This window comes from Pleurodeles waltl, chromosome 4_2 (genome assembly GCF_031143425.1).
Source record: "Pleurodeles waltl isolate 20211129_DDA chromosome 4_2, aPleWal1.hap1.20221129, whole genome shotgun sequence".
Lineage (NCBI taxonomy): Eukaryota > Metazoa > Chordata > Amphibia > Caudata > Salamandridae > Pleurodeles > Pleurodeles waltl.
In genome coordinates this window covers 57,897,590-57,910,409 of record NC_090443.1, presented here as the reverse complement: position 1 = coordinate 57,910,409, position 12,820 = coordinate 57,897,590, and positions in this window count along the sequence as shown.

Sequence of the window (12,820 nt, the reverse complement as noted above, 5' to 3'; positions counted from 1 at the left end):
AGGGCTCAAGTATCGTCACTGGTCCAGAGACCACCGCCAGACTCATAGCCCAGGAGGGCTCAAGTATCGTTACTGGTCAGGAGACCACCACCAGAGTCATAGCCCAGGAGGGCTCAAGTATCGTCACTGGTCCAGAGACCACAGCCAGAGTCATAGCCCAGGAGGGCTCAAGTATCGTCACTGGTCATGAGACCACCGCCAGAGTCATAGCCCAGGAGGGCTCAAGTATCGTCACTGGTCCAGAGACCACCGCCAGAGTCATAGCCCAGGAGGGCTCAAGTATCGTCACTGGTCAGGAGACCACCGCCAAAGTCATAGCTCAGGAGGGCTCAAGTATCGTCACTGGTCCAGAGACCACCGCCAGAGTCATAGCCCAGGAAGGCTCAAGTATCGTCACTGGTCCAGAGACCACCGCCAGAGTCATAGCCCAGGAGGGCTCAAGTATCGTTACTGGTCAGGAGACCACCGCCGGAGTCACAGCCCAGGAGGGCTCAAGTATCGTCACTGGTCATGAGAACACTGCCAGAGTCAAAGCCCAGGAGGGCTCAAGTATCGTCACTGGTCCAGAGACCACCACCAGACTCATAGCCCATGAGGGCTCAAGTATCGTTACTGGTCAGGAGACCACCGCCACCGCCGGAGTCACAGCCCAGGAGGGTCCAGAATCCAACAGCCCCGCTGGGCAATGATGGAACGTCAAGCCACACACCAACGTCCAGTGTGGAGTTCGTCATGCCACACACCAACGTCCAGTGTGGAGTTCGGCATGCCACACACCAATGTCCATTGTGGAGATCGTCATGCCACACACCAATAATGTCCATTGTGGAGATCGTCATGCCACACACCAATGTCCATTGTGGAGATCGTAATGCCACACACCATTATCCGTACCAGAACCGCCATGGCAAAGCACCGCTGAACAAGGCCAAGACCGCCATGGTGAAGACCGCTGAACAGGGCAAAGACCGCCATGGCAAAGCACCGCTGAACAGGCCAAAGACTGCCATGGTGAAGACCGCTGAACAAGGCCAAGACTGCCATGGTGAAGACCGCTGAACAGGGCAAAGACCGCCATGGCAAAGCACCGCTGAACAGGCCAAAGAGTGCCATGGTGAAGACCGCTGAACAGGGCAAAGACCGCCATGTCAAAGCACCGCTGAACAGGCCAAAGACTGCCATGGTGAAGACCGCTGAACAAGGCCAAGACCGCCATGGTGAAGACCGCTGAACAGGCCAAAGACTGCCATGGTGAAGACCTCTGAACAGGGCAAAGACCACCATGGCAAAGCACCGCTGAACAGGCCAAAGACTGCCATGGTGAAGACCGCTGAACAAGGCCAAAGACTGCCATGGTGAAGACCGCTGAACAAGGCCAAGACCGCCATGGTGAATACCGCTGAACAGGGGAAAGACCGCCATGGAAAAGCACCGCTGAACAGGCCAAAGACTGCCATGGTGAAGACCGCTGAACAAGGCCAAGACCGCCATGGTGAAGACCGCTGAACAGGGCAAAGACCGCCATGGCAAAGCACCGCTGAACAGGCCAAAGACTGCCATGGTGAAGACCGCTGAACAAGGCCAAGTCCGCCATGGTGAAGACTGCTGAACAGGGCAAAGACCGTGTGGGTATGAATAGTCCGGCACATCAGGCATCGTTCTCCCATGTGCAGCTGGGACAGTGACAGGACATGTACTTTCACGGGGAGACTCATCCTGTCTGGGCACCAGTCCCACCCAGTACCAGTAGAGAACTGCATCTGCTTGCGAAGATGTGTCTTTGCACTCCCCAGGATGGCACAGTGGGCAAACCACCCACTGTAGAGACTTGAGAGACTGTGGCTTTGCACTCCTCAGGATGGCACAGTGGGCACACCACCCACTGTAGAGACTTGAGAGACTGTGGCTTTGCACTCCCCAGGATGGCACAGTGGGCAAGCCACCCACTGTAGAGACTTGAGACACTGTGGCTTTGCACTCCCCAGGATGGCACAGTGGGCAAACCACCCACTGTAGAGACTTGAGAGACTGTGGCTTTGCACTCCCCAGGATACATCAATGGGCATGGAGCCCTGTTGTGGATCTGGCTTCGCATTCATGTGGCTCAGGTGCCCCCCCTTCCCTTCCCCCTGAGGTGCCTGTATTGTTTCTATCTGATGCCCCGGCAGTGTTCTCTCGGATTTTGGTCAGGTATCTATTGTGGGCGTCGCCCATGCATTTTTGGACTGTTGGTGCACGGACATTGTTGTGTACATATCTGCACTACTCCTTGTATTGTACATTTATTTTTGACAGATTTCGTGATATATATCCATATATTTTTTAATGAGTAGTATATTGGCACAATACAAAGTTGGACCGCTATTCGCTTTGTCTTTGCATTCTTCCGGGGGGATTGTGGGTTGTTACTGTGATTTTTGTGAATGTATTGGTGTGTATGTTGTAATATGCGAGGGTGGGGGTGTTTGGTGGGTGTCCTCGTAACTTTTGCCTCCCCGTGTCATAGGTGCAGTACTCACCGGTATGTTCTGCGCCTACGTCGCTGTTGGTCGTAGATGAGCAGGAATGCAAGGGCAGGTAAGATTTGTAGTTCCGGCTCCATGGTGTCCTCGTTCCTCGTGGGATGTGTTGAGGTGAGCGTTTTCCCATAGCAAAAGCTGTTTCCGCCGTGTTTTTATCCATGGTGAATCCGCCCCGGAAAAGGTGGTGGATTGATGTGTTGTGATAGTGTGGGCGGTACATTGTCTCCCGCCTGTCTGTTGGCGGTGACCGCCGCACTGTTTGTCTGTACCGCCGTGGCGGGCGGTGTGTTAAAGTGGCTGTCTTAGTTGGCGGTTTCCGCCAGGGTCGTAATTCCCTTTCTTTGTCCGCCGGCCTGTTTGCTGTATTACCGCAGCTTTAACACCGTCCGCCAGGGTTGTAATGACCACCTATGTTTCTAAAAGTTGGAATACTTTTTAAGAATCTAAAACTATCTCTAGAACTTAATTCAAACTTTTACAAAACTTTTTAACTCTAAAAGAAATGGTAACAGGGACTAACACAAGGCCCTAGCAGGACTTTTAAAAATTTAGAAAAATAGCTCAAATTAAAAAAATCAGTTTCTAATGACAATTTTTTTAATTTAGTCGTGTGATCAGGTATTGGCTGAGTAGTCCAGCAAATGCAAAGTCTTGTACCACACCGCTGATCTACCAATGTAGGAAGTTGGCCCTGTATGTACTATTTCAAAGTAAGAAATAGCATGCACAGAGTCCAAGGGTTCCCCTTAGAGGTAAGATAGTGGCAAAAAGAGATAATTCTAATGCTCTATTTTGTGGTAGTGTGGTCGAGCAGTAGGCTTATCAGAGGGTAGTGTTAAGCATTTGTTGTACACACACAGGCAATAAATGAGGAACACACACTCAAGACAATTCCAGGCCAGTAGGTTTTTATATAGAAAAATATATTTTCTTAGTTTATTTTAAGAACCACAGGTTTTAAGATTTACAAACAATACTTTAAATGAAAGGTATTTCACTTAGGAACTTTAGGAACTTTGAATTAGCAAAATAGCATATACAGTTTTCACATAAATGGCAATAAGCTATTTTAAAACTAGACAGTGCAATTTTCAACAGTTCCTGGGGGAGGTAAGTATTTGTTAGTTTTGCAGGTAAGTAAACCACCTACAGGGTTCAAAGTTGGGTCCAAGGTGGCCCACCGTTGGGGGTTCAGAGCAACCCCAAAGTTACCACACCAGCAGCTCAGGGCCGGTCAGGTGCAGAGGTCAAAGTGGTGCTCAAAACTAATAGGCTTCAATGGAGAAGGGGGTGCCCCGGTTCCAGTCTGCCAGCAGGTAAGTACCCGCGTCTTCGGAGGGCAGACCAGGGGGGTTTTGTAGGGCACCGGGGGAGACACAAGTCAGCACAAAAAGTACACCCTCAGCGGCACGGGGGCGGCCGGGTGCAGAGTGCAAACAGGGGTCTGGTTTGCAATGGAGTTCAATGGGAGACCCAGGGGCACCTTCAGCGAAGCAGGCAGGCAACGGGGAGCTCCTCGGGGTAGCCACCACCTGGGCAAGGGAGAGGGCCACCTGGGGGTCGCTTCTGCACTGGAGGTCGGATCCTTCAGGTCCTGGGGGCTGCGGGTGCAGTGCCTTTACCAGGCGTCGGGTTCTTTGAAGCAGGCCATCGCGGTCAGAGGGAGCCTCTGGATTCCCTCTGCAGGTGTCGCTGTGGGGGCTCACGGGGGTCAACTCTGGCTACTCACGGGCTCGCAGTCGCCGGGGAGTCCTCCCTGTAGTGTTGGTTTTCCATACGTCGAGCCGGGGGCGTCGGGTGCAGAATGCAAAGTATCACGCTTCCGGCAGGAAAAGTGTGTTCTACCAAAATTGCTTCTTTGTTGCAAAGATGTTTCTTTTTTGGAGCAGAGCCACTGTCCTCAGGAGGTCTTGGTCCTTTTAGATGCAGGGTAGTCATCTGAGGCTTCAGAGTTCGCTGGACCCTGTTGAACGCGTAGCTGTTGCAGTTTTTCTTGAAGTGGGGAGACAGGCCGGTAGAGCTGGGGCCAAAGCAGTTGGTGTCTCCGTCTTCTCTGCAGGGCTTTCAGGTCAGCAGTCCTTCTTCGTCTTAGGTTGCAGGAATCTCTCTTGCTAGGTTCTGGGAGCCCCTAAATACTCGATTTAGGGGTGTGTTTAGGTCTGGGGGGTTAGTAGCCAATGGCTACTAGCCCTGAGGGTGGCTACACCCTCTTTGTGCCTCCTCCCTGAGGGGAGGGGGGCACATCCCTAATCCTATTGGGGGAATCCTCCATCTGTAAGATGGAGGATTTCTAAAAGTCAGAGTCACCTCAGCTCAGGACACCTTAGGGGCTGTCCTGACTGGCCAGTGACTCCTCCTTGTTTTTCTCATTATCTCCTCCGGCCTTGCCGCCAAAAGTGGGGCCGTGGCCGGAGGGGGCGGGCAACTCCACTAGCTGGAGTGCCATGGGGTGCTGTAACAAAGGGGGTGAGCCTTTGAGGCTCACCGCGAGGTGTTACAGTTCCTGCAGGGGGAGGTGAGAAGCATCTCCACCCAGTACAGGCTTTGTTACTAGCCACAGAGTGACAAAGGCACTCTCCCCATGTGGCCAGCAACATGTCTGTTGTGTGGCAGGCTGCTAAAACTAGTCAGCCCACACTGGTAGTCGGGTATGGTTTCAGGGGGCATCTCTAAGATGCCCTCTGGGCTGTATTTTACAATAAAATGTACACTGGCATCAGTGTGCATTTATTGTGCTGAGAAGTTTGATACCAAACTTTCCAGTTTTCAGTGTAGCCATTATGGTGCTGTGGAGTTCGTGTTTGACAGACTCCCAGACCATACACTCTTATGGCTACCCTGCACTTACAATGTCTAAGGTTTTGCTTAGACACTGAAGGGGCATAGTGCTCATGCACTTATGCCCTCACCTATGGTATAGTGCACCCTGCCTTAGGGCTGTAAGGCCTGCTAGAGGGGTGACTTATCTATGCCATAGGCAGTGTGAGGTTGGCATGGCACCCTGAGGGGAGTGCCATGTCGACTTAGTCATTTTCTCCCCACCAGCACACACAAGCTGGCAAGCAGTGTGTCTGTGCTGAGTGAGGGGTCTCCAGGGAGGCATAAGACATGCTGCAGCCCTTAGAGACCTTCCCTGGCATCAGGGCCCTTGGTACCAGGGGTACCAGTTACAAGGGACTTACCTTGATGCCAGGGTGTGCCAATTGTGGAAACAAAGGTACAGGTTAGGGAAAGAATACTGGTGCTGGGGCCTGATTAGCAGGCCTCAGCACACTTTCAAATCATAACTTGGCATCAGCAAAGGCAAAAAGTCAGGGGGTAACCATGCCAAGGAGGCACTTCCTTACACCTACCATATTATACAATGACAGAACGTACCATACCACATCATAGCACATCATACAATGACAGGCCGTACCATGCCATACTATACCCTTCCATACCATACCATACAATGACAGGTCACACCATACCCTACCATGCGAGACTATACAATGACAAGTGACACCATACTATACCATACTATACAATGACAGGACATACCATACTATACTGTGCAATGATAGCTTATACTATACCATACCTTAGCAGATTATACAATAACACACTATAACATGCCATACCATACTATATCATACCATACCATGCTATACAATAACAGGCCGTGCCATACTATAACATACTATCAAATGACAGGTTACAGCACACCATAATATACAATGGCAGGCTTTAACTTAACATACCACACAATGAGAGGCCATGCCATACCACTGTACTATGCAATGTCAAGCCATACCATACCATACTACACAATGCTACACCATACCATACTAAACCATATTATAATACAGAGTGACAGGCCATACCATACGTTTCCATAACATGACAGGCAATACCATACCATACCACACTATACCCTACCATACCATAGCATACTATTCAATGACAGACCATACTATACCATTCAATGATAGAACATACCATACCACACCATAACATACCTGTGAACCCCTGTGCTCTGCAGGAGACCATACTGCATCAGCGCCTTGAATGCACAATATGCGCCCCGCACTGAGGCAGACCTGGCGGTCAATGATGTTCAACTGGCACCGCTCCTTTACCCTCACCTCAGGCTGGGGGCACCCTGGAAAGGAGAGACTATCTGCTCGATTGCTGGGTTTGAGGTACGTAAACATTTAAATAGCATGCAACAACATATTCAGCTCGTTTCAAAGCGCTTCCGGTTGTGGTACTTAGGGAAGAAAACAAGGCACAGGACGTAAAACGTTCTGGTTTGCATTGGGTTTCTTCTTGTTGAAATACACACATTTCTAATCCATTTAAGTATGTGGTCGCGCGTCACAAGGATTTTACTATTAGTATGATAGAAACTGAGTTTCAAACAATAGCTCACCTGTACACATGCGTGTGACATTCTTCGCTATTGTCCTAAGAAGCTTCCACATTGTGTGCAACACAAGTTATTTAAGTCATTCACACTAGACCATTCATGTCACGTGCGCAGTTTGAATTGTTTGTCTTTTGCATTTCTCCAGATAATATTTGTGAAAGTCAGGTGTTTGTGTTTCCCAGAATGTCTGTGACTTCCTGTCAATGTCTGCTGGTTTTTCAAGTTAAAATCATGTCTTTACTGCCCTTAGAAGTGGATTGTTAAGGTTTATAGTAATAACCTTTGTCGGACGTTTCACTTATGACATTTCTTTGAGAATGTTGTAGGCAGGAGAACCATACAGATACAATTCATACCTGCTATATTATACAACGACAGAACATACCATACACCACCATAGCACATCATACCATGACAGGACACACCATACACTACCATACCATATTATACCATACCATACGAGGACAGGTCATACCATACCCTACCATATCAGATTATGGTCCCAGCACACCTGCAGATGACTTGAGAGAAGATGGAGGTGCAGCAAGACCCTGGCAGATCATGCAGTCCTCAAAACTGCTGTCACATCACACCAATACCTCGTCGGAGCCCCGAAGAAAACCGCAATGCAAGAACGAATCATCGCCAACGCACACAACAGCAAAGAACTTTTCAGCGTCATCAAAGAATTTACCAAACCCAGCACCAACACCATGGACATTTCCCCCTTCCCAAGCCCTCTGCGACAACCTCGCCACCACAAGATCTCCAACATCTATGACAGCTTCACAACACAAGACCCACCTGTCCCAACCGCAACAACCGGACCCAAAGTTTCCGGCCCCTTCTGATCCTGACCAACTGCACCACCATCACCACTGCCAAAACCCTAGGGATCATGAAGACTATCTACTCCGGAGTCCCTTCAGACCCTCTGCCCCCACCACATCTTCAACCCATCCAGCGGCACCCTTGCCCCTGACCTCTGCCACACCAACAACTGCTCCATCGAGTCCATCACCTTCCCTAAAGACTGGAAACACGCAGAGATCAGCCCCTTACTGAAGAAACCCTCCACAGGCCCAACGCATCTCAAGAACTACAGACCCAGAGTCATAGAGAAAGCCATCAACACCCAACTCTCTGAATTCATGAAGACCAACCACATCCTGGACCATTCCTAATCTGGCTTCAGAAGCAACCACAGCACTGAGACTGCTCTCCTCGCTGCAACAGATGACATCTGCAATCTCCTGGATCAAGGTGAGACCACAGCCCTCATTCTCTTGGACCTCTCGGCCGCCTTCGACACCGTCTCCAACCCCACCCATTGCACAAGACTCCACAATGCCAGCATCCGCGGCAAAGCCCTGAAATGGATCCTCTCCTTTCTCTCCGGATGAACCCAAAGAGTCAGGCTCCCACCGTTCACATCCGAACCTGCAGAGATTAGCTGCAGCGTCCCCCAAGGCTCCTCCCTGCGCCCCACCCTCTTCAACATCTACATGGCCCCGCTAGCAGAAATCATCAGAGTCCATGGACTAAATATTGTCTCCTACGCTGACGACACTAAGCTGATCATGTCCCTCGCCGATGAAACTACAGTTGCGAAGACCACAACGGGATGAAGGCAGTCACTGCCTGGATGAAAGACAGCTGCCTCAAACTCAACTCCGACAAGACAGAAGTCCTCATTTTGGGCACCACCTAGTGGCCCTCAGCGTTCAGAGTCCCCCCCACACCGATCAACTATGCACATAACCTCTGCATCATCCTCGACTACTCGCGCTCTATGAACCACCAAGTCAACGCTTTCTTGTCCTCCTGCTTCCATACACTTCTCCTGCTCCAAAGGATCTTCAAGTTGCATCCCCATCGAATGCAGAAGAACAGTCACCCAGTTGTTCGTCAGCATCAAGCTCGACTACGGCAATGCACTATTTGCAGGCACCACCCAGAAGCTCCAAAAGAAGATGCAAAGAATCCAAAACACCGCCACTGGTTTATCCCTGACATCCCTTGCCGCAGCCACATCTCTAGGCACATGAGACACCTACATGGGGTCCCAATCAACAAAAGAATCACCTTCAAGCTCCTCACGCATGCCTACAAGGCCCTCCACAGCATCAGACCTGCATACCTCAATCACCGCCTTGCCTTCTACACACCCACCAGACCACAGCCAGAGGAAGATTCTTCTACCTTGCCGCTAAAACCTGAAACTCTCTTCCTCCTCATCTCAGTCAGTCAATCTCTCTCTCTGCCTCAATTCAAGTAGACCCTCAAGGTCTGGCTCTTCAACTGAACTGGCCATCTAGTGCTTGGACTGATTTGTAGAATCCTTCCCCCCAAGCGCCTTGAGACCCAAACAGGTGATTAGCCACACTCTATAAGAACCATGATTGACACCATACCATACAAAGACAGGCCATGCCATACCACCGTACTATACAGTGACAGGCCATACCATACTATACCATATTACACCATACCATAATATGAAAAACGATGCTACACAATGACAGGCCAAACCATACTACACTAAAAAACACCAAGCCATACCATACCATACCATACAATGGCAGGTAATACAATGCCACACTACAAGATACCATACCACACTATACCATACCATACCACACCACACCATAAAATGACAGACCATACCATGCCATACCATACAATTGCAGGGCATACCATACCATACAATTGCAGGGCATACCATACCATACTATACAAAGACACACCATGGTATACTAAAGTTAACAGACCATACCCTACCATATCATATCATACCATACAATCACAAACCATACCATACCATAATATACAATGACAAGCTATACTATGTCATACTATACATTAACAGACCATACCATGTCATACCATACAACAGGCCACACCATTCGCTAACATTCCATACTATACCGCACCACAACTTACCATACCATACCATACAATGGCAGACTATACCATACCATACATACAATGACAGGTCATAACATACCATACAATACAACTGTACTATATAATGGCAGGTAACATCATACCATGATATACCATACTACACCATACCATACCATACTATACTATATGACAACCCATATCATACCCTATCACACTATGCCATACCATAATACCATATCATAATGTACATTGACAGGCAAAACCATACCATACCTTACCATACCATACATCCTATACGATGTCAGGCCATACTATACAACATGCCATACCATATTGTACTATACTATAACAGACCATACTATACTGTACAATGACAGGACAAGCCATATCACATCACACTGTACTGTACCATACCATACCATATCATATCATACCATACTGTACCATGACAAGAAATACCATACCACTCTATACTATGACAGGCCATACCATATCATACCATATCACACCATACCATACAGTACCATACCATATGATGCCATACCATGCCATACCATACCATATAATGGCAGGCCAAAATATGTAATACCATACCATACCATTCCATACCATACCATATTGTATAGTGACTGGCCATGCCATTCAATACTGTACAATGACAGGTCATACCATACCATACAATGACAAACCATACCATACCATACAATGACGGACATACCATATCATAGTATATAATGACAGACATGCCATATCATATTACACAATGACAGACCTACCATACTATACAATGACATACCATACTATAGTATACAATGACAGGCCATACCGCACCATACGATAGCATACTATGCAATAACAGGCTATACCATCCCATAACATGCCACACTATACCATGCCATACCATAACATGCCATACTATAAAATGACGGGCCATACCATTCCATACTATACAACCATAGACCATACAATGCCACACCATAAAATGACAGGCAATACCATACCATAACATACCATACCATACTATACCATAACATACCATACCATACCCACGGCCACTGGAATCATGTGATTGTGCATCAAATTAAGCATAAATATAGATTTACCGCATTTGCCACATAATCCATTACCTGTTGCATAATCTGAAGATTTCAACAACAGAAAAATGTGTTTCGAGCTCAAACGGTTCAAAAATCACAAAAAATGCAGCAACACGTGTTGCTGCAAGGTTGAATGTCCTTTGCAAAACTGAACTGGTCACCTTTCTGTTGCTTATTGGTATATTTGGGTGTTAAACTAGTACTAATAAGGTGCAAACAAATCCCAGACAGTGGTTAAGATTAAAGTTTAAAAATGATGAAATAATAAAGTAATACAATTACAAAATGAGCTGAATTATGTTCCATAATTTGCTGTTTCTTGCCACGTAATTTACTCAACCCTGCTGCATAATTCCAGTGGACCATACCATACAATACAATACAATGACATGCTATACCATAAGATGCCATTCAATGAAAGGTCATACCATACCATGCTATACCATACTACATCGTACCATACCATTCTGCACTACACGATGACCTCCCATATCATACCCTACCACGCTATGCCATACCATAATACCATATCATGCTGTACATTGGCAGGCAAAACCATACCATACCTTACCATACCGCACCATACATATCATGCCATGCCAGGTCATACTATACAACATTCCATACCATATTGTACTATACAATAACAGACCATACTAAACTATACAATGACAGGACATATCATTTCATATCACACTGTACTGTACCATACCATACCGTGTCATACTCCTGCCATACCATATCATGACAAGAAATACCATATCATACTATACAATGACAGGCCATACCATATCATACCACACAACATCTTACCACACCATACCATACCATATGATGACAGGCCTAAACATGTCTACCATACCATTCCATCCCATACCATAGTGAACAGTGACCGGCAATACCATACAATACTGTACAATGACAGGTCATACCATACAATGACAAACCATGCCATACCATACAATGAAAGACATATCATATCATACTATACAATGACAGGCGTACCATACTATACAATGGCAGACCATACTATATTATACAATGACAGGCCATATCACACCATACCATAGCATACTATACAATGACAGGTTATACAATAGCATACCATGCCACACCACACCATATTATACCATAACATATCGCAATTTACAATGACAGGCCATACCATGACATACTACAAAACCACAGACCATACAATGCCATACCATACAGTGACAGACAATACCATACCATACCATACTACACCATACTACCTAACATACCATACCCAGGGCCACTAGAATTATGCAATTGTGTGGCAAATTAAGCATAAATATAGATTTACCATATTTTCCACATAATTCTTCATCAGCTGTATAATCTGAAGATTTCAACAAAAAAGAAAGTTTGTTTTGAGCTCAAACGATTCAAAGGTCACGGAAAATGCAGCAACACGTGTTGATGCAAGGTTGAAGGTCCTTTGCAAAACTGGACTTGTCACCTTTCTGTTGCTTATTGGTAAATTGTGGTATTAAACCAATAATAATGAGGTGCAAACAATGCCCAGACACCCGTACCAAGTTTAAAAATAAGGATTTGCAATGCAATGGGTCTCGCATTTGCTCGAGGAGTTAAAGCTATTAGCGTTTACTGAAAATGAAAAATAAAACAGTTTCACATAACCAACTGGACTTTTCTTGCCGCATAAACTGAAAATTAAAAGTAAAGGAGTTTCACATAAGCGAGACGACAGCCGCCATGAGCCCAAAGCAGACACACAAAAGGAAATAGAGGGTAGCATGCAGTGAAACGCATGGGCAAAAGTGCCGTTATCCATGTAACCAGCAAAAGAGTAATTATCCATGTAACCGGCAAAAGTGCGAATATCCATGTAACAGGGTCGA